The 26,670-nt window shown below is 36.7% G+C and overlaps 1 pseudogene; it reads right to left on the reverse strand.

Moving 5' to 3' along the window:
* Positions 1-26,055, reverse strand: part of LOC107976044 (transcription factor IIIA-like) — a 47,199-nt pseudogene extending 21,144 nt beyond the window's left edge.
* Between the last annotated feature and the right edge of the window lie 615 nt (positions 26,056-26,670).

The raw sequence follows: 26,670 nt of genomic DNA on the forward strand, positions 1-26,670 counted from the left end.
AGTCTTGCCTTGTTACTTAATAGTCATGAACCTCACTTATTTTTCCTTGTATAATACTGATAAATACATAGCATATAAATATATATCAGTTTGTTGAGAGGTCTAGCAAAGGTATATAAAAAGTACCCAGTATGATATATAGTAGATATAAAGTGTCAGTAAATAATAAATCATTTTAAAATTAATAGATTTACGGGTTTTGGAGGGATTTTCTAGACCTTTATTTACTCTGCTTTTAAGTATTATATATATTTAGCCATTAACTTTTTTATTTTTTCCTGTCAAACTTTTTTTTTTTTTAACTTTTATGTTCGGAGATACATGTGCAGGGTTGTTACACAGGTAAACTTGTGTCACAGGGGTGTTGTACAGATTATTTCATCACCCAGATATTAAGCCTAGTCCCCATTAGCTATTTTTCCTGATCCTCCCCCGTCCCAGCCTCTAACCTCCGATAGTCCCCAGTGTGTGTTGTTCCCTTCCATGCATCCATGTGTTCTCATTATTTAGCTCCCACCATGTGTTCTCATTATTTAGCTCCCACTTGCAAGTGAGAACATGTGGTATTTGGTTTTCTGTTCCTGTGATCGTTTGCTAAGGTTAATGGCCTCCAGCTCCATCCGTGTCTTCACAAAAGACATTACCTTGTACTTTTTAATGGCTGCATAGTATTTCATGGTATACATGTATCACATTTTCTTTATCCGGTCTATCACTCATGGTCACTTAGGTCGATTCCATGCCTTTGCTATTGTAAATAGTGTTGCAGTGAACATATTCATGCCCATGTCTTTATAACAGAATGACTTCTATTCTTTTGGGTGTATACCCAGTAATGAGATTTCTGGGTCAAATGGTAGCTCTGTGTTTAGGTCTTTCAGGAATCACTACATTGGGTTTATTTATGTTTTTTAAAAAATATACATTGCCCCTAATAGAAACATAGCAGTGTTCTGGATATAACTTCTGGTTTATTTCTTTTAAACTTAATTTTCATAGTAGCCCAATTTCTGCAAATACAAATCTGAACTATCAGACAAGGGCGTTTTTGAATAGCAATGACTAATGCTAATTTGGAGGACTAAATAAAATGTTCATAGTCTACTGGTTTTTAAAAACTATAACTAAAACTGAATTCAAAGACCTTTCAAATTTCTTTGTCCTTATTAAATTATGATTTTTATCATCTAGAAAAGAAAAAGCCAGCGTCCTGCATTCCTGATATGATCAGAATTTGATCAAGGATGTAATAGAGGAAAAAGAGGAAAGCATTATAAGGATTTTTGAGACAAATAGAAAAAATATTTTAATAAAATGATGGCAAAATAATGAGAACAGGCATAGATTTTTCAATTTCCTGTTACAGTGTGTGCAGTTTCAAAATATTATTAATTAGAAAGGAGACCAACTCTGAGATTTTATATTTGCATGCATCTGTTTTATCAGGTGGAGCTCTTCAGAGCAACACCAGGAAGAGAGTGAAGAATACAGAATTGGGCAGAGAGAGAAGGTGAAGAGCGACAGAGTTGAAACAGGACTTAGCTGATCCGCAGGGGGAGCTCTGGAGTTGGTATGGCCCTTCAGAATTTTCCTAGATTGAGTCAAGAGGGCTTAGCCTTTATAGTCTTCCACTCCTGGACCAGTGGAGAGAGATCACTCCTTTCTGCGGAAAGCAGTTATTGGGGAAGGACGCTGCTGTGAGCCAGGCATCACTCCCAGCACCTGGGGAAACTAGGGCTTTGGTTCTAAAGGAGCGAATTCACTACAGCGAATTGACACATTTATTTACCATTGTGTTTTAGGACATGATATCTGTTGAGCTTCTATTTGACCTTTGAAAATGTAAGCAAAGTTAAATATTAATTTAAGATTTATTTAGAAAAGGAGTTTGAATGAGTCTGTATTATTAAACTTAATATTAAGACTTTCTTTAATTACTCATCCCTTTCGTGCATGTAGTTTTTACCTCACTTTTCTGATCTGTATTTACTTTTTGGAATATTAAACTAGGTTTATGTGGGGGTGAAATCAATGTCGTCAGTAATGGGTTCCTCATGCCTTTATTCTTTCACTATATTTTATTGGGTTCCTACTTATTATTTTGTCAATGGCATAACAGTTTAGTTCTAATTTTGTTCTTTTCCTTACTCAAAATTGGTGGGAAGCTGCATGAGACAAGTGGTGTACCAAGTGCAGCATAGCTATTAAATTTTCTCCATAGACCATTCAATTGCTATTGCATAGAAGAAGGGAACAGCTTTAGGGGAATTTATGTGGGACACAAATCACATGCTAATATATGATTGCAAGTGCATTTAGTTTACAAAAGAAACTGTTACAACTTGAATCATTTATTTAAGTGGTGATATAATATAAAACAATCATTTATATTTGTATGATTTAAAAGAAATTTTCTTTATTCAATTTCTGAATATCATACAAATGTTGATTTTTTAAAGTCTATTTCCCGCTCCAGTCCTTGGGTCCACAAAGACTATGTCTAGTACTTCATCAAGCAAACATGAAAATTAAATAAGTGATTTGTAAAATGTGGATCACAGGATTAGGCACAAAATGAGAGGGTCTTGCTCTGTTGCCCAGGCTTCAGTGCAGTTGCAGGATCATAGCTCACTGTAGCTTTGAACTTCTGGGCTCACACAATCCTCCTGCCTCAGCTTCCTGAGCTACCCAGATTATTTTATAGTAAGAAATGCTAGTTAATAATGTACATCACCACACTTACATTTTTTTTTTCTTTTTCCAAGCATTAGTTTCTGTGATATCATCTTGGAGTCTTAAAACATTTATGACAAATGCTAAGTGAATAAGGATAAAATATTACCCTGCAAATATTTAGGTATATATTTTAAAATATAACATCTTCTTAGCAAGGCTACAGAACTAGGACATTCTTGGAGACATAGAGAGTAAAATATGAGGCTGACATTTGGCTGAAAATGATGGCTTGTTCTGCTTGAGATGAGTGATAGGCACTTAGTATATAACCTATGCTTCATTCCAGACAGGGCATTGCCATTATTTATATTTTGCTCATTGGAGTCTTTAAATTGACTGTGAAAGGTTAAAAGACCATTTTAACTTATCTGTAGGGATATACTTTTGGTTGGTGCTGTTCATTTTCCATTCTCTACTGAGATTCTAAATTCTCTCAGTGGGTACCTTATCTTATTATCTCATTGAGTCTAACAAATCCTGGAGAGTTAATCAATAGTACCTGTGGGATATTTTTTACACCTTTAGCAAATCTCTGAAGGGTGATATGATACTGGAGATGAGAAAAATGTTCTCTTAGGTCATGTGTCTGTGCTATTTAAAATGAATTATACTTGCTCGTCTTTTTTTAGATCAGCAGAGGTAAACATATTTTCTTTTCTGTCACACTGTTTTGAGTGTGCTATTCTGATCTAACTTAAAAAAATAGAAATGCATTGATACATTTTTAGGACTTATCTGGTATATTCAATAAATGAAGTGATGTGATAAAATTTAAGTTATTTAAATGCTATTTGTATTTTTATTCTTTTTAATGGGTGTGTATTATAGGTCTACAATAAATTTAGTTGTTATGGTTTTAAATAAAAATTAGTGTTTCACTTTTGCATAATATGATATGCTTTTAGAGTTTAGAATAATAGGCTATTTCATATTACTGCAGATTTAACCTTGAGAGGCACCCATTCCTAGGCTCCATTTCATGTATGAGGCCTCAGCTCAGACAAGTTAAGCAACTTGCTTGAGTCCACAGTACGTGACAGAGCTAGAGCTTAAACTTCTGATTCTAAAAACAATTTCTTCACTCCGAATCATTGTACCTGTATTTATTGAAACAAACAAGTACGCCTTTTTGTTCTAGTTGAAAAATCCTTCATCTATGAAAAGCTATTAAAAATTCCAGCTTACTTATCAGTGCCAGGCAGCACTACTAAGAGTTAAAAACTAAAAAAATTGCAAGCAATATTTAATAATTGAATTTAAACATATGAGGCAGCAACATTTGTTTAAGAATTATATCTCTAAATACTCAATATTGCACCCTAGTTTCTTCTAAGTTATTCCATTTCACACGTAAAAGATAAACATGAGTAAACTAAAAGTAAAGTTCTATAGGCCGAGGAACTATTTTTATAGCTCTGTCTCCAAGAAGCAAAGTAGTGCCTAGCACATAATAGGCTCTTTACATGTCTACTGAGTGAATGAAATAATTAACAGCTTTTGAACAGTCAACCTATGAGAATAATTTATACAAGAATCTCAGTTTCCCACAAAATTTGTAATAAGACCCTTTGAGAGGACTTTTTTGAAATGACTATTTCAATGGCTTTATTTTGAATGACTATTTGAAATGACTCATTGAAGGGTGATTTGGGCCATAGAATAAAGGCTTCATGCTCAACAAATTTAAATCTTGGATTAATTTAAAAATAAATGTTATGAAATAAATGGATGGATAATGCAGACTTGGGAATCTGTCAACGATCAACTTATTTGGTATGATATTTTCTGTAACTTTTACTGAGGCATACCTTTGGTTTTAATTGACGTTTCTTAAATGGTTTATAACCAAGCTACAAAGACCAATAGAAGACTCTTCTCTTGAGGGAAGAAAACGTTGCAATTCACTGAAACTTACAAAAATATACTATCTCACTTGATATTATCTTACTTGTAAACAATTATTTCCAATGCTCAAATATTTGGACCTTTAGAAATATCTATAATTTATATACTAATAATACCTTAAAATAATTCTGCCTTCATTTCTGAATTAAAATCGTTCCCAAACACATTTAGAAAGTCGTTTTGACCATCTTTTGTGTGACATTTTTACAATTATTCTCAATTACATTTGAAGAGTGAGCTGTTGGCTCTATCAGATAATAGACACAAAGAATCATAGAACGTTGAATCTGAAACGAACCTCAGATAATCTGGTGAAGGCACTTTACTTTTATAAAAGAAACAGAATGAGATCCAGAAAGATGACGTGGCTTGGCCCAAGGTGAGAAAGTGAGCTACTAACAGAGTCAGGATTGGAGGCAAGCGCTCAACCCATTTTGCCCTGGAGGACCCAATCACTATAGAAATATGACCCATAAAAAGGGTATTTTTTTCTCTTTTTCTTCTACCCATCTTAGATTCAGTGGCTGGTGCCCTAAAAATTTAGACTGACAAAAGCCAGGCCTCTTGACAACCTTGTTTCATTTTGCTGTGGCTCTTATAGGCAAAGTCTGTCCCCCAAGCCTCACTGGTCTCTTTCCTGTTACTGGGAGGCACCAGCATCCTCACACTGTGGGGCCTGTATGCGTTGTTTCTAATCCCTGGAATGCTCTTCTCACAACTACATTTGCATGGGTCACTCCCCCACCTCTTTCAAGACTTTTCTCAAATGCTATTTCGCAGTGTCATTGTTTCTGACTACCGTGTTTAAAATTGCTCACTTCCCAGTCCCCTCTGCTCCTTTCTCAGCTTTTTTTTTTTCCCCCATAGGGCTTATGACCTTTCAATGTGCTAAGCGAGTTCCTTGTTTATTTTGTTTTTCACAGTGTTTCTTTCCCCACTAACCTAACTAAAACATAAGCACCATGGACATGGACTTCTGTTTTGTTTGCTGATGTATCCCTAGTGCCTGGAACTAAGCCTGATTATATGCTAGATGTTCATATAAAATCTGTTGAATGAGCAAATGGATCCTCCAAGGAGAAAACTGGGACAGAAATATCCACTTGAGAAAGAGCAGACGGATCTCGAAGCCCCAACTCCTAGCCCCAGATTCTTTTTTCTCTTGTGGATCTACTAAGGCACAGCTGCCATGACATTGAAGGTTCCAGGTTATGCCACTTTCCGCTTACCTTTCTGGCTCAGGTGTGCCACAGGCCTTTCCTGTAAGGCTCACAGCTAAATGAAAAAAGGTTGTCCAGATATCATTCAAGGTTTAAGGTTAACAAACCAGAGTTACAGCAGAGGAGATAATTTGTAATTAACTCCCTAGGTTGTCTCTGAAACATGCTCACTGGCCCTTGCCCAGACAACATTGGCTGACATTCATCTACTTCCTTGCTAATGGAACTCCTTTGGTTCCAGAAATGTGGCTATTATCTCAGGATAAGGCAGGGATGGACCTTATTTGTTCTATTCCAGTCACAGTACTGGCATTCTCCTTGCCAATGACTGATTCAGAAATAGGAACATGATGCGGGCCCATGAGAGGTGAGAGGCAAGTCACTGAAGCAGCTGCCAGGAGGGTTCCCAGGCTTTTCAAAAGTGTACAAGGAGGTCGCACTCTCCTCCCCACACACCGCCCCCTGCTCCTGCTTTGGAACATTGGATGTTTTGTTTGAGGATGCGACTCTTGGAAGTGCAAGGTCATATTGTGTTCATAAGGGGACAAAGCCAAGGAACTAAGCCAACATTGTGAGGATGGCAGAAGGGAACGCCAGCGAGAAACTCTGTCCTTGATTACATTGTTGTTCACTCATTCATTCTACCCTTGAATCGGCTTATTGCCAAGCTCCTTACAAAGTGAAATAATATATTTTCTTAATCATTTGAGACATTTTGAGTTGAAGTTTTCTTTTAGGTGAAGCCAAAATCATTCTCATGGACAGAAAACCCTCTAGCTCTACCCCATTTGGCTACCATTTTCTAGTAAGTCGAGATATTATTCCCTTAGTCATGTTAATATTCGCTGAAAATGCCAGCTAAAAAGATGGATTCCCAAGCGTGTGTGTGGGAGGGTCCCTTCCAGATTCAAACTTTCCTCTCCTACAATCTGTTCTCAGAAAGTTGCCAAACCCTGTGGCACCAACCAAGCAGCTGGGGCATACAACCAAATTCCCTGTCTGCACAGAAGGTCCCACTTACTTTTTTTTTTTTTTCTCCTGGGTGTTTAACACGTTGTTTTTGGTGTTTAACAAGTGGTAGCCTGAACATAGCTGAAGGAAAGTTTCCGATTCCTGGAGTCTGGAAGCAGGTATCCTACCCAGGAAAGCGATATGGGTCCCTTTTGGACTAATAGCTGTTTACTTCTCAAGTCCAGAGTCTGCATTGAGGACAGCAGGTTTTTCTGTGAGTTATATAAGCCATTTAAACCTCACATTCAAGGGCACCATATAAAACGAAACAGGAGTCTTCGATATATAATTTTTCCTCATAGAATAGCCTCTAGAGGAAAAAGCAGCTGAAAAATTTGAGGGGCCTGATTTGTGGCTGCGTCATCCACGTGAACTTGTCCTTATGGAAAGGCTTTGCGTTTATGTGAAGTGTGCTGCAAAGTCTCCCAGCATTTCTAAATCTCTGTATGTGCTATACATATATGACTAATTTGGAAAACTACATTTAAGTCCTAGGTAGTGTGAAGGCTAAAGCAACTCCATCTTGGATGTTAATCTGCCATGCTGACTTCTTCTTCTTATTTTTTAATATTTTAAATAGAGATTGGGTCTCCCTGTGTTGTCCAGGCTAGTCTCAAACTCCTGGGCTTAAGGGATCCTCCCACCTCGGCCTCCCAAGATGCTGGGATTACAGGCGTCAGCCACCTTGCCCTGCCTCACCATGTTGATTTCTGATTAACCTCAGTTCCAGGAATGCCTGTTAAGATTTCTATTCTATCCCTTGTTCCTTGTGCAACAGCATGTACCACTTATTGTAATTCCTGCCCTTAGGTCAACACAACTTTGATGTTAGTGTATGTACCATAAATTTAGCCCTTAAGCAATTGCTGTACATATCCCTTTCCCTATAGTATATAAGCCCTGAGTCTGGGGGATAGTGAGGCAGATCGTCGTATCTCACCGCTGCCCAAGTCTATGGCTGCTATTCATAAGTCTCTATTAAATGTTTATTTCTGATAAACTAGACTTGTCAGTCTCTTTTTCCAGCCTCTCAGCTTCCTTTAACTTTGGGACCTGCTTACCACAGAACAAATAGAAAATGCAAATAATTAAGAGAGTACAAATCAGGGTGTAGCTGCATTAAGGATCTCATCCCCACAATATTTCATAAATAAACCATGCCTTCGGTGTAAGTATTTTTACTTCTGGTTGGATCTTTTTAAATAGTGTCAATACTCTAGGGAAGGCACAATATTTCATAAATAAACCATGCCTTTGGTATAAGTATTTTAACTTCTGGTTGGATCTTTTTAAATGGTGTCAATACTCTAGGGAAGGCACAATAATTTCATAAATAAACCATGCCTTTGGTATAAGTATTTTTACTCCTGGTTGGATCTTTTTAACTAGTGCCAATACTCTAGAGAAGGCATTATGAAACTAAAGTATTATCTGAATAAGTTTATCAGGTCTTTCCTTCCTCATCAAAAAGAAGACAGTATCTAAAATCAGGGTGGCGGTGGGCGTGGGTGAAACGAGGTCCTAAAGGGAAGTGGGCAGATGGGAAGAGAGATGCCTATTACTAGATCACTTTTCACATGTGGAAACTGAGGCTCAGATTGCAGCCTACCAAGCCTAAGGGGTGAAGCCTGGATGTGAGCTCACTTCTAGCTGACTCCAAAATCCATAAGATTATTCAGGACACCAAAGTCACATTGACATCAGGGTTTCTTATGTTTAATGTTATCAAGCTGCCTACCTTTCCTCTGTAATTTCTCTCTTAAAGGAATATACAACTAATATAATGTCATGAGCAAATTGTAACATAATTTTTAATATGAGAGGCATTATGACATGGTGGTTTATACTGCTAAGAAATATTGGACAAATTATCTGTTCTTCAGCTCCCTTCTCTGGAAAAACAAATGGGATAAAAATACTTATTTCCTTTTTTTTTTTTTTTTTTTTTTTTGCGACTCAAATAAGTGCTTAAATACTTCCTGGCATTCAGAAAACATTCAGTAAAGGTTTTTGTAGTTATTGTAGTTATTTGCTTCATTCATATTCTATAACTTTTTTTTCCCAACTGATCATAATATCTTTATTTTTAAAGGCATTTTATTTTAATTTTTGTATTAGTTTTGTGTTTTTAAAAAGCATCATGTGTTTGTTTAAAATGATAAAAAACAAAACTATTTAAATAAAAACTAAAGTACCCACTTTTGCCTTCAACAGCACCTCTCACTCAGATATTACTACTGCCCATATACAAATATACATATTATATAGATATAATATATTCAACATTAAATATTAATATAATAAATTATATATATATTAGTGCTTTTCATTTCTTTTCTGGCTACTAGTGGCCCTGAAAATTAACTTGAAACATTGTTTATCTGACAAAAAACTAGCTGAAATGACACACCAAAGTGTAGAATATGTACACTTAGAGCACAGAGTAAAGTGCCTGAGTGTACATCTATACATTTGCAAACTGGATAGATGACAAGATAGGCATTTTTCAAACCAGATGATGGTCACAAATAGTAACAAAATATTCCCAAACTGGCATGGGTTATATTCCAAAAACAGTGTAAACCAGCAAAAAATAAAAATTGCAACTGCAAAACCTAGGTCAACCCTCTCCTCACCTTTCCTTCACTCCTCCATCTTCCCCATTCTCCACCCACACACATGTTAATCCAGGTGCGACCTACTTAAAATTAACTCCAAGGGCAAAGTCAGTGAGTGAGAAGGGCGGGGAGCCTGGAGTTGCTGGAATGGAGGTGGTGGGAAAGGAGGAGGCTGCCTGGGTTGCCTTGGCAATACAAAGGAGAATGTCAAGGGGGAGGGATTTATGCGCTGATGCTAATTGCATTTGTTAATTACATTCTATTGTGCTGACCTGCCTGCTTCCCCGGTTTATCTTTCTGAGTCAATAAGCAGTTCCAAAAGCTTCCCTTAGCAGTGTGTCCCTCCTCATCTAATTTTATCCCTCCATCAGCTTCAGGCTCAGTTACCACAGTGCTACCTTTGGCAAGGAACCGGGGAAGGCTGTGCTGAAACTGAGTGTGCAAGGTTTTAAAAATCCTGTAGAAAAATATATCCCTGTTGGAGCTTGCTGGAATATTGCTTTGCTGCTCAACCACAGCATGGATTTACAACCAAAGAAAGCTGCTGAAAAACCAGAGAAAATAAATCTGAAAGAAACTTCCCACAGTGAAAAGCAGGCTGCAAATGATTCACCAGGAAGAAAAATAAATAAATAAATACTGAGCAGTTTCGTCTGGTATCCAGCGTACCTTTGGTTGGAAAGGTGCCTGTACACAGGGCCTTGAGCTTTATTTTCTTGCCCCCCCTAGTGGGAGTTCTATTTAATTACAACAAGAGTCCCAGCTTCTGTGCACATCCGAATAAATACATTGATACCTACTGTAAATAATGCTGTCTTATAATCTCTCATCACTGACATGAAGTATTAGCTTACAGCACTGTTGCATGTGATAAAAATCAGCAAAGACATTGCGATGCATGTAGTTGTAATTGCTATGTGGATACTTTCTTAAATCTTACTATAATTTTAAGTATCTAAAAGTAATACACAGAAATTCTGTGCTAAAGTAAGTTGTTCACAGCAATGCTTTTTGTTTCCAGTTATATTCATTCTTCCCTTTGGTTCCTCTTTACAAACAAAGTCTAAGAAATGGTAAAGTCTTTCTTCAGTCTATGCTTTCCTTAACGATTTTTATTCTCCTTGAATTAAACAATTGTTCTCAGGGTGGTTCTGTATCTATTAATTTTCCTAAGAATAAGACTTTGATTTTAACAACAACAACAAAAAAAACCTTTTGCATTTTAACAAAAAACCTCTTCTGAAGTTTCACCTGGTGTTTCTACATTTCTCAAGCACTGACTCATTTCATTGCTCAGAGCTCAAATTGGCTCCTTGAAGGCAATAAAAGGCAGGTCAGGCTGTCTCTAGGCTGTTCAGTGTCTATCATCCTGTTTTGCATTTGCTCATAAAGTGTGGCAGATTTATCCGGGTGGAAAATTTTTTCAATGGAAAAGTTTAGTCACTGTGCACATTGAAAGAACGTTCCCTGCAGAAATACAGACTCCTCATCATTCCTAGTCCTTAGACTCACATTAGTGTTTTCTCCATTTATATGCATATGAAATTCCTTGGAATCATCAGTGGTGGTATGGGAAAAAGGAGAAAGAAAGAGGTTTTGGCTGGGATCCCTGATGATTTTGATGGATTTGCTATATCTGTACCCTAGGCCCCTTGCCACATCTGTGATGCAAAAACCACACTAATTGTTTTGCCTTTGTACAGTGTCACAACACATAGCAATGCCAGGTGGATCATCATGCTTGAATTGCAAAACATTTCCCATTAGACCTGAACACAGATCTGAAACTGCCTGGCTGCCATGTCTGTTTCCTTACTGAAACAAAATTTGGAGGTGTGGGAATCCTCAGTTGTGTTCCAAGTCCAGGAAACAGTTGAGAATTGTTCTCTAGATATGTATGTGTCTAAGGGATGTAAAAAGACTCTCCTTGGAGAGAGATCTGTTTTTGAACCACGTCTAAGCCTCAATTATCAGAAGGGTAGAGTAATTATGAGAAAAGCATGGAACAGTCTCTAGACTTGTATCTCATTCAGGGCCTCATGGATTTATGCCTCAATTCTAAAAAAGGTAGCCATGAATTTAAATAACATGAATAAATTATCAAACTCTTCTCTAAAAAATCTTCAGAACACTGGAATACAAGGTGTTATTATTTCATGAGGTATAATTCAGGAGAAAGGAAGGAGCCCTTCCTCTTTTTCTGTATGTTACTCAACAGAGTGAGTCTACACAAAATGTTTCACCCAACACTTCCAGAGCAGCAGTGGCATGGAGGTTGGCAGAGATTGGTGATGTTATTAAAGGGTAACAAATGGAAGTCTGTCTTGTTGAGAGTTTGGAAGACAGTGGCACAGTACCTACACATGACTCTGCTGGTGACAAATATTAAGAAAGCAATGGGTCAAAGAGGAGGAGACAAAACAGCTGACTTCATGATGGCTGATGAAAATGGCTCATGAGCACACATGCAAATCCCTCAAGACCTCCAAAAAATAATGAAAGATAACTTTTCAGAGAATGAATATCCTGTATTAGTAAGTGAGGATAACAGCTGGTGTCATACAAATTGATTTGTGTTAATGTTAATTAATTTGTACCATGGGAGAAGAGGAATGACAGATTCATGAGTTCTAAATTTTCATTTGCCTCTTGTCTACAAACACATAATGGATACTTATTGTGATTGTTAATATTGAGTGTCAACTTGATTGGACTAAAGGATGCAAAGTATTGTTCCTGGGTGTGTCTGAGGGTATTGCCAAAGGACATAACATTTGAGTCAGTGGACTGGGAAAGGCAGACTCCCCCTCAATCTGGGCGGGCACAATCTGATCAGCTGCTAGTACAGCTGTAATAAAAGTAGGCATAAGAATATAGAAGTAGTAGACTGGCTGAGTCTTCTGGCCTCCATCTTCTACCAGGTTAGATGCTTCCTGCCATCAAATATCAGACTGCAAGTTCTTCAACTTTTGGACTCTTGGACTTACACCAGTGATTTGCCAGGGGCTCTCGGGCTTTAGGCCACAGACTTAAGACTGCACTGTCAGCTTCCCTACTTTTGAGGTTTTGGGAGTCGGACTGGCTTCCCGGCTCCTCGGTGTCCAGACAGCCTATCGTGGTACTTCACCTTGTGATTGTATGAGTCAATTCTCCTAATAAACTCCCCTTCATATATTGATCTATCCTATTAGTTCTGTCCCTTTAGAGAAAGCTGACTAATACACTTATTTAGTCTCAATTCTGCTCTACAAAGTTTGTAAGAAGCTGATAAGTTTGCAGTAAATTTGACAGACTTGGTCCTTAAGGATGGTAAACAAATGCTGCTATCAATAAGATAGGTTAATTATAAATTGGATAGAGATACAAATTTAAGGTACATAAAAACACATTTTGGAGGAAACCTACGCAAGACTCAGGAGGTGGGATGGAAGTCAGGCAGGGAAAGCTTCACTGACAAAATAACTTTCAGTTGAGATTTGATGGGATAACAGCATGAGGAAGAGTTAGCTAAAAGGAGCGTGAGTTAAGAGATCACTATAGGCAGAAGAAACAACATCTATGAAGACACTGAGTGAGGGAGTTAGATGACTCATTCAAAAGAGAGCAGAAGGCTGGTGCTGACTGACATGATGAATGTAGGCAGGTCCAGATAACATAGAACATGCTATTCATTTAAAACTCATTGCAAAATAGTGAGGTGCTCATGCTAAGTGTGTTTCCATAGATATTCAAACCATTTATTCTTGCAAATATTTATTCTGAAAGTACCATGTGCCAGGCTAGATACTATGGCTACTATAGCAAACAAGACAGAAAGATGAGATCTCTGCCTTCATAGAGTTTACATTGCAGAGGGCTGGGCTGGGAAGAGTTAATGCTGGTAAAGAAATAAATAAAGCTGTAATATAAATACAATACAAATATTAATTTTATTAATATTCATTAATAGAATGATGAAATAAATAGGGCGATGTTACAGAGAGAAACGGAGTGGAGGGGGTTACTTTAGATAGGATGGTCAGGAAATGCCTCTCTGCGGAAACGTTTGAGCTGAGACATGAAATAGAGAAGGAGCCAGTCACCAGGAGAGAAGCGAACACCATGATCCTGAGAGGTACAACAGCTTGACTTCTTCAATAGCAGAAGGAAGGCTTATGTAGCTCAAGAATAGTGAATGCTGGGAATAGTGAGTTACTAAGAAGTGGGCCATAGAGAAAATTATGGCATTTATTTCAACAGCAATGGAAGTCACTGATATATGGAGGAAAAATGTTGTTGCTGTTGTTTTTCTTACTATTGTCAAATATTTCTCCACTGCTGACAGAGTGTAGATCAAAAAGGAGAAAGAATCAAAACAGAGAGACCAATCTAAAGGTTATTGTATTAATCTAGGAGTGTAAAATTATAGCAAAGATTAGTGGTAGTGAAGACAGGGAAACATAGATGCATTCTAGCTATCTTTTGAGTATTAGAAGTGACATAAGTTGTTGGTGGATTGAGTTATGGGTAAGAATAGAAAAAAGTTACAATTAAGTGATTATTAAGTTGATAATGGAACCATTTCCTGAGATAGGAAAAATTAAGGAAAATAGTAAAATCTCTGATTTAGATATATTAAGCATGATCAGTTTTAGATATTTGGTGAAAATTTAGGAGCAGTTGGATGTGAATCTGGAGCTCAAGAGGAGGATAAGAGTCTAGAGTCAAGAACAGATTTATAAACTAGTTGTCCATGGGGAAAATCTGGCTCATAGATATGTCCCACTGGGCTATATAATATTTTGCTGTGTTTTTAATTTTTAAATAGTCATCAACTTTTATAAATCAGGAGAATTCATATTAAAATGAGATCTGATACTAATATAGCAGCTCTGCATCTTCACATGACCTCAGTCACCTGGAGCTCAGTGAGGCCTGTGCCTCTTCCACAGGGCTTATATCCTTGCACTTGTTGTATTCACCACGCTTCATTGTCTCCTCCACAATGAGGCTGAGTATCAGCTACTATAGATGAAATTTTTTTATAGTAGAGATATATTTGTTTACTCATGTCTCAAGAGGGTAAACAAATAGGAGAAAAATAGGGAAAAATAGATGAAGCCTGAAGGCCCAATTTCTCTTGTGTCCAACCTGTATCATAGACAGAAGTGAGAAGAGGGTTAATAATACAGTTTAAGATCCTGATGCTTATAAATGGTGTGACTCTTCCTGGGGTGTACTTCACTGTGATGAATAACCAAATCCTTTTTTTTTTTTTTTTTAAGTATTATGTATTTATTTTACAGAGTCTCTCTCTGTTATCCTTGCTAGAGTGCAGTGGTGGCATCATATTCCACTGCAGCCTTGAACTCCTGGGCTGGAGCCATCCTCCTACCTTAACCTCCCAAGTAGCTGAGAGTATAGGTGCACACCATCATGCCCCGCTAATTTTTTTTATTTGCTATTTTTTGTAGAGATGGTATCTCACTATCTTGTCCAGACTGTTCTTGAACTCCTGGCCTCAAGGAATCCTCCCACCTCAGCCTCTCAAAGTACTCGGAATACAGGTGTGAGTCGCCGTGCCTGGCCAAATCCTTTTAGAAAGGGAGCAAGCAGAGAATGAGAGGAGAAAGTCAGAGGAACAGATGCCAAGAAGATGATACAAAGGATAGGGGATGAAAAGTGATATTGAGATTACTCCAGAATAGATGGAAAATAATGAGGTTAAAAACAAACAAACACAGAAAGCAAACTGTCCCTCAACATCGAGTTCACAATATTGAAGAATGACCACAGTAGGATTTTTCCATGGTAACTAAGCTCCCTATAGAGTTCATGCTATTATGGCTCTAAACTCATGGCAATTTTAGAAAAACAAGTCTTCTGTTTTCTGACTTCATGAAGGAATGTGGTGGTCTAGTTAATCAACTATTCTAAGGAATAGTGGTGATATAAGTCCCATTGATATACCACATATACCACAAATGTATTTCCACACTTCAAACTTATGGACAGCATGACTGCTTTCATGCAGAGACGGTAGTTGCCTTCATGACTTGGCCAAAATAAAGTGTAAATATTCTATCTTGCAGTATCAGACAAACAAAATTTCAGCATCTGAGAGTAATTATACAACTATCAATCTTCAATGTTAACAAGAGTGCAATTTTCAAGTGAATAGATATTTCCAGACCCTTGAACCCACATAGTCCTTATGACTGTTTTTGACCAATAGAAAGACTCCAGTGGAGATGATGCTACGAATTCTGGAAACAACAACCCTTAACTGAGCTCGACTGCTCCTCTCTTTTGAAACCACATAAGAAGAGTGACTACTCTGAGATCACCATGCTGTGAGAAGCCACATAGAGAAGGCAAAAAGGATGTGAAGCCAGGTAGAGAGAGAAAGAGAACCTAAGGGGCCCTGGGACACCACACATTGAGTCCAGAAGCATATTAAAGCTGGAGCCTTTGGTCCCAGCTGTCTTAGCTGACACCACAAGTGTAATCTGAGTCACACCCTCCAGCAGAGACTTTCCAAATTCTTGATGCACAAAATTGTGCAAAAAAAGATTTAAGCCGCTAATTTGGGGGTAGTTTGTTATGTGGCAATTGATAACCAAAACACTATGCAACGGGGTTGTTTTGAAAACAAACCAAAATAAAGTGTATGAAACACTACATGTTTGCTACCTCATATATCCTTCATAAATTACGCTAAACAATTAGCAAACAGTTATTTGCATAATCCACTCACTACAAGTTTACAAAGGAATTTTTAAAAATGAATCCTCAAAATTCCTCTCTGAGGCAAAAGTATTACCTTCACTTTAAAAATGAGTAGTGAGAATCAGAGAAGCTAAATGACGGGCCCAGAATACTACATGGGTGTGCCAGAAATAACACCTGGTCTTCTAATTCTAAGCCAGATGCCTATGCACAGCTGTGATCTAGAAAAAGTAATTTTCTCATTTCAGCATTGATTAGACCGTGGAACTATCCACACTAGGAGAAAAACAGCTAATGGTATCTCTTTCCTTTTTCACAGTATCTGACTTTACATTGTAGAGAAAGCATTTCTAGGAAACATTTCTGTGATCAATATGGGACAATCCTAAAGTGACATCCATTTCCACAATAAATAGAAGGCAAACTAAGGACAATTTCTTCTTTGGAGTAGAAGACTTTGGGGCATAAGAAATATGATTTAAACTGGGTTAAGTTTATAAATAAGACCAGTTATAAATTATAATAAGGGTAAATGGATTTATAAACATGTATATATTGACATGGGTATCTGTACCTACGTCAGTTTTCGAGAGCAAATTACACTTTTTCTCACTGAGCATGTACTAAATTGCAGAGTTCATCTGATTCCAAAACTGCCTTGGAAAACTGGTTTACCTGTTATTTGAGATTCAAATACTAGCAGGGCAGGCAAAGGCAGTCCCCAGCTAGGCCCATCCCCTGAGGATAGTCAAATGCCCAGTCATCAGTGACAGCTGCTAATATTTTGTATAGTGGTGACCTGTGTGATACTGTCATTACTGAATAATAATAGTAACTATTTCACAGCTTTCCTCCAGTTTCACACCATTTCCCCCGACAAGCTGAGTGACATCAGCATTAAAGCCTGGCATAACCCATACTATTCATCAATGAACTTGTGCTTCTTTCTAGACAGGAAAGGCACCAAGAAAGAATCATGCAGAAATATACATATATATTTATTAAATATAAAAACTTTATAATTCCTCCATGAAAACTTTATACCTACTAGCTGAACTTTCCTAAAATATATTTCAAGGAGAGACAGCTATTACAATCATCAGAAAACTGTTTATATTTTTGTTTTAAAGGCATTTTTGTATGACTGAAAACAGTAGGTATTATTCCTTTATGGCACCAAAAGGAAACTCCACATCTGCTTAGCACGAGATACTGTACAATTAGGGAAGGGAGATGGAAAGAGGAGAGATTTAGCAGTAATATACCCTCTAAAAATAATCTCAGTTTGAAAAAATTACAGTGCTTTGTTCTAAGGACACATGAGGTTATAGTGACTTCATGATTAATTGTATTTAACTATCAAATTATATATTTTACAACCCCCTTGTGTTAAATAGGGCTGATACAACTTATATGCTGTGCTCTACTTATATTATTATATTTCACTCAATACTTAAAAATATTACCTTTTTAACAAAATATTTTCCTTCTTGGGGAAAGCGTGCTTAACGTACACACATAAACACACACACATTTACAGACATCTCTAATGGAACTGAGATATTTTATTACACTTTGACTTTCCAACTACTTTCCTATCCTTTCTTTGGTGTCTTTTCCATTCCTTAATTTTCCAATATTCTTACAACCTCAAAACCTCAGATTTGTTTGCTTAGTTTGTGAGTTCATTTTATAGAACTCCAACATAAGTATAGTTGCTTTTTTCTGTTAATTGCCTTTGTTGAAGGTATGTTTTTGTTACTATGCAGTCCATATATAATTTCCACACTAAGATTCTTATTCTCCAGGAAGGTTGAAAATTGCAAATGCTCCCAAAACTACTGACATCAGCCAATGAGTCTAATACCTCTCAGTGGATATTGGAATCATAGCTCCCCAATTGTCTGTCAGCTACAGAAGCCAGATACCATTGAGAAATCATAATTATTATGCCCCAAGTGCCCTAGCTCACATTAGTTGGTAGTAGAGCTCTCCTTAAAACAAAGACAGGAGTAGTTGAAATTATTATATGTGTATTTCTATTACTGAATATTTGATGTAGTAAACTTCTAGAGACCAAAGCCACTAAAGCCAATTTAAATTTATTTATAGAAAAACGAGCCAAATTGTGGGTATATAAATGGACTGAATATATATTCTATGCTAAGGCTAACCATAAACCAAAGGAGTAATCCTCAGTCAAATAACTGGCATCAATTATTTTTCTAATATTTTTAGATATAATGATTATGAGATCTACCTTGTCATGGGTTTGCTTTGCTGTGAAATCAAGATCATAGCAAAGGTAAAGCAACTGGGTTCTACCTTAAGGTATCACTTGGCAGCCTGTCTCCTACCCAGCTGGTAAACATTTCTGATTACCAATGCAAAACCAGTAGGCCTTAACTTTGGCTGGAAATTAAGAGTCATTTAAGGATCATTTAAGACCAGTTAAATCAAATGTCTAGTGGTGGGGTCTGAGCTTCAGTAAAATGAAAAAGCTTCCCAGCTGAGTCAGGGCCAGATCTGCGGAAGCCATTCTCATTCCATTATGGAAGGGCCAGGTGTTGCCAAGGCCACACACTTTGACATTCTAGTCCCCTGGATTCAATATATAAAAGTTAGTGATTTGTCTCTCAGCTGCTATAGTGAATGGTATGTAGCTGTGCAAGGATTATAAACCTGAAACAAAATAATGATGCAAGACAATCCTTTTGAGCTTGTGAAACCCAACTCTAGCTTTCAGCTGGCTGAATGTGTTTCAAGCCAGGTATGGAGGTGCCAAAGGGTTAGCAGCCACAAGGAACAACTTTCCCTTCATATATTGGTTCAACACAGTAATCACAATGAATAGAACTCAAGAGTAAAATGAATTCTGTCAATCAACCAGTCCTGTTGTCAGATAAATCATCATCACATTTGAGGACAATAGCTTGGCCTTAATGGATTTTGAAGGGAAGCCAGACCATGAATATAGAGGCCCTGGAGGACACAAAGAGCTGAAGAAGGGAACCAAGAAAGAGGAGTTTGGGGTTCCATTAGAATGACTTTCCTACATTAATTTTTTTCTGAGCTTATTATTATATGCAGGAATGACAAATACCTTGTAATCATTGGAAGTTAGCACTAAGGACCTGTGAAAGAAAAATAAATCTTGAGGTTCCCAAATCATTAAGCTAAAGGGAAAAGGCAAGCTGGGAAGCGCTTAGGGCAAACCTGCCTCCCATTCTATTCAAAGTCACCCCTCTGCTCACTGAGATAAATGCATATCTGATTGCTTCCTTTGGAGGGGCTAATCAGAAACTCAAAATAATGCAACCATTTCTCTCTTATCTACCTATGACATGGCAGCCCCCTCCCTGCATGAGTCTTCCCACTTTTGTTTTGAGTTGTCCCACCTTTTCAAACTGAACCAGTGTTCATCTTACATATGTTGATTGATGTTTCATGTCTCTCTAAAATGTATAAAACCGAACTGCTCTGACCACCTTGGACACATGTCATCAGGACCTCCTGAAGCTGTGCCACGGGTGTGCGTCCTCAACCTTGGCAAAATAAACTTTCTAAATTAACTAAGACCTGTCTCAGATATTCGGGGTTCACCGACCTATGATTTGATACTTAAACTGCTCAGCTTTTAAGTCTCTAAAATTCACATCTTAGCTCAGGAAGAAAAATATAAACTTACATAAAAATATAGTCAATCAAACTTAAGATACCCAATTTGCCTACCCCAAATTCTTTTTCTGGCAGGCATAATTATATTTGGTTTTGTTAAGACTAAAACACACACACACAAATTGCACCTAGTTACAGATGTTCTAAATTGCATGGAACAACTTATTCTTCTATTTTTGGTTCAGCTAATGAGCTTTCTCAAAGGAAATGACTACAATGAGTTAAAAGAAATCAAGTAAAATGTGATTCCAGAATCAAATTAACCATAATATGTTGGAGTTAGAATAAGTTTGCGATAACATTAATAGCTCATATATACTAAAATCCAATAGGCAATATTCCCACTGTACTTTTCTGTGAATTTCTTACTACAGTTAAATCTTGCTATCTGTGAGTTCCATGTTCATGGATTCTACTAACCTCAGGGAAAATAAAAAGGATAATTGTGTCTACTGAACATGCACAGACTTTCTTTCTTGTTAATATTTCCTAAAGAATAAAATATGATAACTATTTACAAAACATTTATATTGTATTAGATATTGTGAATAATCTAGAGATGATTTAAAGTATACATGCATAGGTTACATGCAAATACTATACCATTTCTTATAAGGGATTGGAATATCCCTGGATTTTGTATCTGTCGGGGGTCCTGGAATGATGGATACCAAGTGATGACTCTATTTTCTTTTTCACTGGTAATATCAATGAAGGTGTATGTCTCCATGTAGTAGAGAATGTCCTGTTTTAAAACCAGGACACTGGGTTCCAGGCTCTAGTTATAACTGCTGTAATCCATTTTATACCTTCTGGTAAATCATAAAACTGCTACTCTTTCAATTCTTTCTTCCTTTAAAACAGAGTGATACAACTTAACTCCTTCTGAAGATTTGTGACACTAGTAAATAAATAAACTAAAAAACACAAAGCACCTTACAAATGTATAAAACTACATATGTTCAAGCAACTCCCTCTCACTGCTGTGGTGTGGACATACAGTTTATGAAAGTAAGTCATACAGGTATGAAAATTCACAATTCCTTCATGTGGGAACTATTAGTCCCTGGATAAACACACAATCTTAACAAAAAGGTAATTGTTATGACTGGGAATGGAGGAGATCATTAGGCGAGGCAGCACAGAGATAAAAATAGATAAATCCAGGAATAATGACCTTGTGTCCAAAAGTAACCATTGTAGGAGACAAAATGAGAAAGACCAACCAGCAAGGTTAAGTAAGGCTCAAAAGCCAAAGTGATTCTGGAAAGAACATGAAGGCGGCTACTACAGTGGAACAGCTCTCCAGGTTGTTTCTGACGCCAAGGTTTCTCTTTCTCCCAACTATTGAGGACCACCTCTATGCTAATGTTTTCTTCTTTAATTAATTGTACTGGTTGCCTCATAAACAATGTCTAATGCTGTCAAATAAGCAATTACAACAGACTTGCTTCACTCAATTGAGAAGTTAAACACATTTTTAGACTCTGAACCAGATTTTTCTCCTTTGTTTGAAAACACTTAGGAAATTAAAATTTGCCAAGAGAGGCAAAATATATTCCCTTTTTTTTTTTGAGACAGAGTCTCTCTCTGTCACCCAGGCTGGAGTGCGGTGGTACAGTCTCGGCTCACTGCAACCTCTGCCTCCCGGGTTCAGGCGACTCTTCTGCCTCAGCCTCCCAAGTATCTGGGACTACAGGCGTGCACCACCAAGCCTGGCTAATTTTTGTATTTTTAGTAAAGATGGGGTTTCACCATATTGGCCAGTCTGGTCTTGAACTCCTGATCTCGTGATCCACCCGCCTCAACATCCCAAAGTGTTGGAATTACAAGCGTGAACCACTGCGTCTGGCCATACATTCCTTTTTAAAAGACTTTATTGGCCAGGCACAGTGGCTCATGCCTCTAATCCCAGCATTTTAGGAGGCCCTGGTGGGAGAATAGCTTGAGCCCAGGAGTTTGAGGCCAGCCTGGAAAACACAGTGAGACCCTGATTCTACAAACAATTTTTTAAAATTAGCCTGAGCATGGTGGTATGTGTCTGTTGTCCTACCCACTCAGGAGGTTGAGGTGGGAGGATAACTTGAGCCCAGGAGGTTGAGGCTGCAGTGAGCCGTGATCATGCCACTGCACTCAAGCCTGGGTAGCAGAGCAGGACCCTGTCTCAAAAAAAAAAAAAAAAAAAAAAAAAAAGAAGACTATTTATTTAAGCTTTGCGTCAAAATGGCATGTATAATCAAATTTTTATTTAAAAATTTCCATCGTCTCTATCCATGTATTCTTCCATTTGTGCAAGTGATCGAGTTGCCTGAGATGGTAATCTATCAGTCATATTTATCTGCATATAAGATATTAGATGATCTACTACCTATTTCTTTTGAGTTTATATATATATATTTTAATTAACCATTTATTATTTTTCAAAAAATTAAATCAGTCATTCCAAAACCACTATTCAAATATTTAAATGTAGCCATATTTCTTATGGTGAAAATTCTCAAGAACCTACAAAACCTATTTATTTTAGTCACAGTGAGAAAATTAAAAAATGTGGAAACTCAGATTTTATCACTGACAATAATATATGGTCTCTGTCATAGCAGTCTACACATTTGTAAGCAAATTTGTTATCTGTGACAGTGCTGGAAACCTTGCATGGAATATGTTCACCAAAAAGAATGTGATTGGGTAACAAATGCAAGACAGCAGAACAAATCCTGTAACTGCTGCTTGGAAGCTATCCTTAGCCATACTTATTTTTTTTCATTATTTCAGTTGGCATTAACAATCATATTCGGCATCCTCATTATTAAACTATCCAAATGTTAAGGCAATGTTTAATGTCTTCCAATTCGTGGAAATCGCTTTGCCTGAAGGTGATGTTTAAATTGCAGAAAAAGTAAACTGTAAGGTATTGAGAGTCTGTCTCATATAACTTTATGTTTCCTCCGAAAAAAGAGCTTAGGCTCTTTAAAGCATAGAATAAGATCAATAAATGTTTGAAGAATGAATAAATGGAAGAGATGTGGGTCCTGCTTCCTTGAGTTCCCGGTGGGCTAAGAAAAATAATGAGTTCTATTCACCTCCTGTGTGACAGACAGAGCATAGGCTTTTAAATTGGACATATCTGGGCTTGAATCCTAATTTTGTCAGTTAGTAATATCCAGTTTATTATGCTAATTAGTCTTCCTGCCTACAAAGGGATCAATAACTGTCTTTGTGTGTAGGATTGTTGGGAAGATAAAATGAAATTGAGATGCAAATCCTGAATAACTCCTGGCACAGAAATTGTCAAATGGAATCTTTCTATTTTTTTTATAAAGCCAGAGGAAGAGAGAATGATTGTATGATTTTTGGTTTACAAAACTAGATTGATGTGGGCAATATGACCAAATACAGGGATTATAGGAGGGTTCAGGTTTGAAGGTGGAGATGGAGAAAGTAAGGAGTGATGGACAAATAGAGTCTCAACCTGTACGAGTTGAATTTATGAGACTTGCGTATGGTCTAATTCAGGAGAAATGTCTTTATTGAAGGTATAAATTAAAGAATTATTTGCATTTTAGTGATTAATGAAGTCTTGGAAGTGGTGAACTAACCCAAGTAAAGAATTCACTTTTCTATGTTATTGGCATCTTTGATAAAATGGAAAAGTCTCTGAAAACTTCTTAGATAAATCTTCTAAATGTGTCATATTAAATATACAGGGTCTGAAAGAAAACCATTTATTAAAATATAATTACCAAAATATTTATAAACATATTTGAGTTATGATCATACATCTGCATCTTTACTAACAACCTGAATAACAAGCTCTGTGGAAAATCAAACTACTATAGCTTTAAACTAGTGATGGGTGTAAAAGGTATACTGAGTATCTATAATAACGATCACATGATATCAACATACTCAATTTCTATCAGTGACTAGATATATGTACTGTAATACTATTGTGGCTTCTTGTCTATATTCAAAATTTAAGTTATAAGTTAATAAAAATATAACATATATATATATATTTTTTTTTTTTTTCTTAGCCAAGTTTCTAGATACCTTGAATTCGAGGAACAACTTTGAGCCTATGAACCTTCAAGTTAAGAATGTTTGACTTGGAGTAACAGACCCTGGGGAGAATGAATTCTTCAGAGTGATATACAAGAGGAGGAGCTACCAGTGAAAGTACTTGGGGAGAAATAGTAGAAAAGAAAAATATTCAAGAGAACATAATATCTTGAAGTACAGTTAGAATACAGTTATCTATCAGTAGGTGTTTGACAATGCAATGCAATGCTTGAAGGAGATCAAATAGAATAAAGGTTGAAAAGCAAATATTAAGTTTATCAATCAGGAAGTCACTGGTGTTTCCTTGATCCAGTCTCTACACAAGTACACAAGAAGAACTCAATGCTCACTTTGAGTCCAAAATAGAATTTAAGAGATATTTAGTAAAGCAATTACTCAGGGAATTTTGACGATATACATGAGACTTAATAGATATTTTGTAATAAATTAAAATTAGAACAATTCAAAAGGTAAAAAAATGGATATTTTACATTACTGTGGTCTATACTAGGTCATACCACTTCACTGTGATTGTCAAATTTTTTTTTTTAGATTAATAAGATTTTGATAGGATTTTGATGACAATAAGAAATTAACTTATTTCAGAACCTCTGAAACTAAAATTATAGGCAAATTTGGCATGCAACAAATCAGAAGGTGAAACACAGAACATAGTCCTGGTGTTTTTCATGAACTAAAGACAGAATTATTAAATGATAGTTAATTAATAAACAGGTAATAATGTCAAATTTGCAACATGCTAAGCAGGGTCCTAAATATCCCTATGGCATTAGTGTCTTTAAGCTAAATGTTGATAGCATCTGGAAACATAGAGGAGAACAGTAGTCAAATTTTATATTTTTAACAATTAAAAATTAATTAAGTATGTATTACACGCAAATGAAAAAAAAAATCCAGCACTGCAAAAGCGGCCCGGCATAAAGCTCTGTTTGTAAGTAACACAGTTTCTTCACAAACACTACTTTTTTAAATGATTTATATTCTCAAGACATTTTCTATGTATAGAAAAGCATATATACATAGATATTATATACCAATACATACACATATCCTTTTTATATTAAAAGAATATATTATAAACCTTTATCTACCTTCCACTTTTTACTTGAGAATATAGAGGTGAATTACATACCTTCTAAAAGTTATTGCATAGTAATCTTTCAAATGAATGTACACAGAAGACAGAAATGATTTATTCAATCAGTGACCTATGGGCAGTTAGGTTGCTTTTAGATTTTTATTGCAAAATAAAAAATAAAAATAAAAAACAAAGAGCTACCATACATGTCTTCACGTATGAAACATATCTACAAATCTATCCATAGGCTAAATATTGAGCAGTACAATTTCTGGTTAAAATCTAGATATCATATCACCCTCATCCATGGTCCTACCAAATTACTTTCCCACTTTCATTTTGTGTATGAAAATCCCTTCCTTCCCACATATTTATTCTGTGTACTATTAAACTTTGTGCTTTTGCCAAACTGATAAGGGAAACATATCTCCTTGGTGTTTTTACTGCATTTATTTAGCCATGAATGGGGTCGAGCATCCTTTCAATATCTCACAACTCTACCCCATATCTAGATGTCCAAAATAATCCTATGAAATTCAGCTGTTCTAATTCTTCAGTTATTTCCACAAGTACAAACACACAACCCTATTAAAACGACTTCAGTAGAATGTTCAAGGCATAAAACTTCTTCAGAACAATGTTCAAGCTCAACACAATTAGAGTCGATCTTGATTTCCCTCTTTCTCTCGTATCCCACATGCTTTCTACAAACATATCTTTTACCCAGCATCCCAACTCTTCTCAACATCTCTATAGCTACACTTTAGTCCAAGTCATTATCAATTCTTGCCTGGATTATTGCAATAAATCCACCTAAAAGAGTTCATGTACTCACCATTTCTACCGAGCGTTCTTTTCTCAATACCCACACAGAGGGCTCCTGATCCTCCCAAGTAAAAGCAGGAGTCCTTATAATTGCCTCAAAACTCCACGTGATCAAGAGCTCTACAAGCCACACCTGCTGCTTTTCTACTACCATCAGGCCCAGGCTTACTTGCTGTGCTTCCAATGAGCCCATTAGGACCAGGAATTTCACATTTAAATTTTTCTTCTGAGGCAACTGAACAAATAAGGTTTGCAATGGAGGAGACTGAGAGATGTGCAGGTTGTTGATGGTGGTGGGTAGTTCATTCAGAACTTTTGTTTTGCAATTGGGAGTTTGAAATATTTATTAGTTCATAGTAATACCATAACAGTAAGCTGATAAAAGTGGAAACACATGCTGATTTTTAAAAATATAGTCAAAGAATAAATAAATAAATGAAAGGTTATGTTGTTTCCAGAGGTGGTACAGCTTTTCATTGAGGAATTTTAGCCATATCGCCTGATTCCCACCTCTAGTTTGAGGAATTCTGATATAAAGACCATGTGCATAACTATTCTAAGAAGGAAGTGTTAACAAAGGACCCTGATAGATACTATACAGGGACAACCCGTTATGGGTGCACCAAAGCTTGTCAAGAGAATCCATAAACAGTTAAAATAGTTTTCTTTGATGACCCATTGAACTACCAAGAGGCAGAACACCCTGACTGGCCTCTTTGCCGGCTGCCAGCTAATATGAAAGGAAAAATAAATATTTTTATAAAAGCCATCTGTTGTGTTTTTTTCTTCTCTCTCTTATATTTCATAT

This window comes from Pan troglodytes, chromosome 6 (genome assembly GCF_028858775.2).
Source record: "Pan troglodytes isolate AG18354 chromosome 6, NHGRI_mPanTro3-v2.0_pri, whole genome shotgun sequence".
In the NCBI taxonomy this organism is placed as follows: Eukaryota; Metazoa; Chordata; class Mammalia; order Primates; family Hominidae; genus Pan; species Pan troglodytes.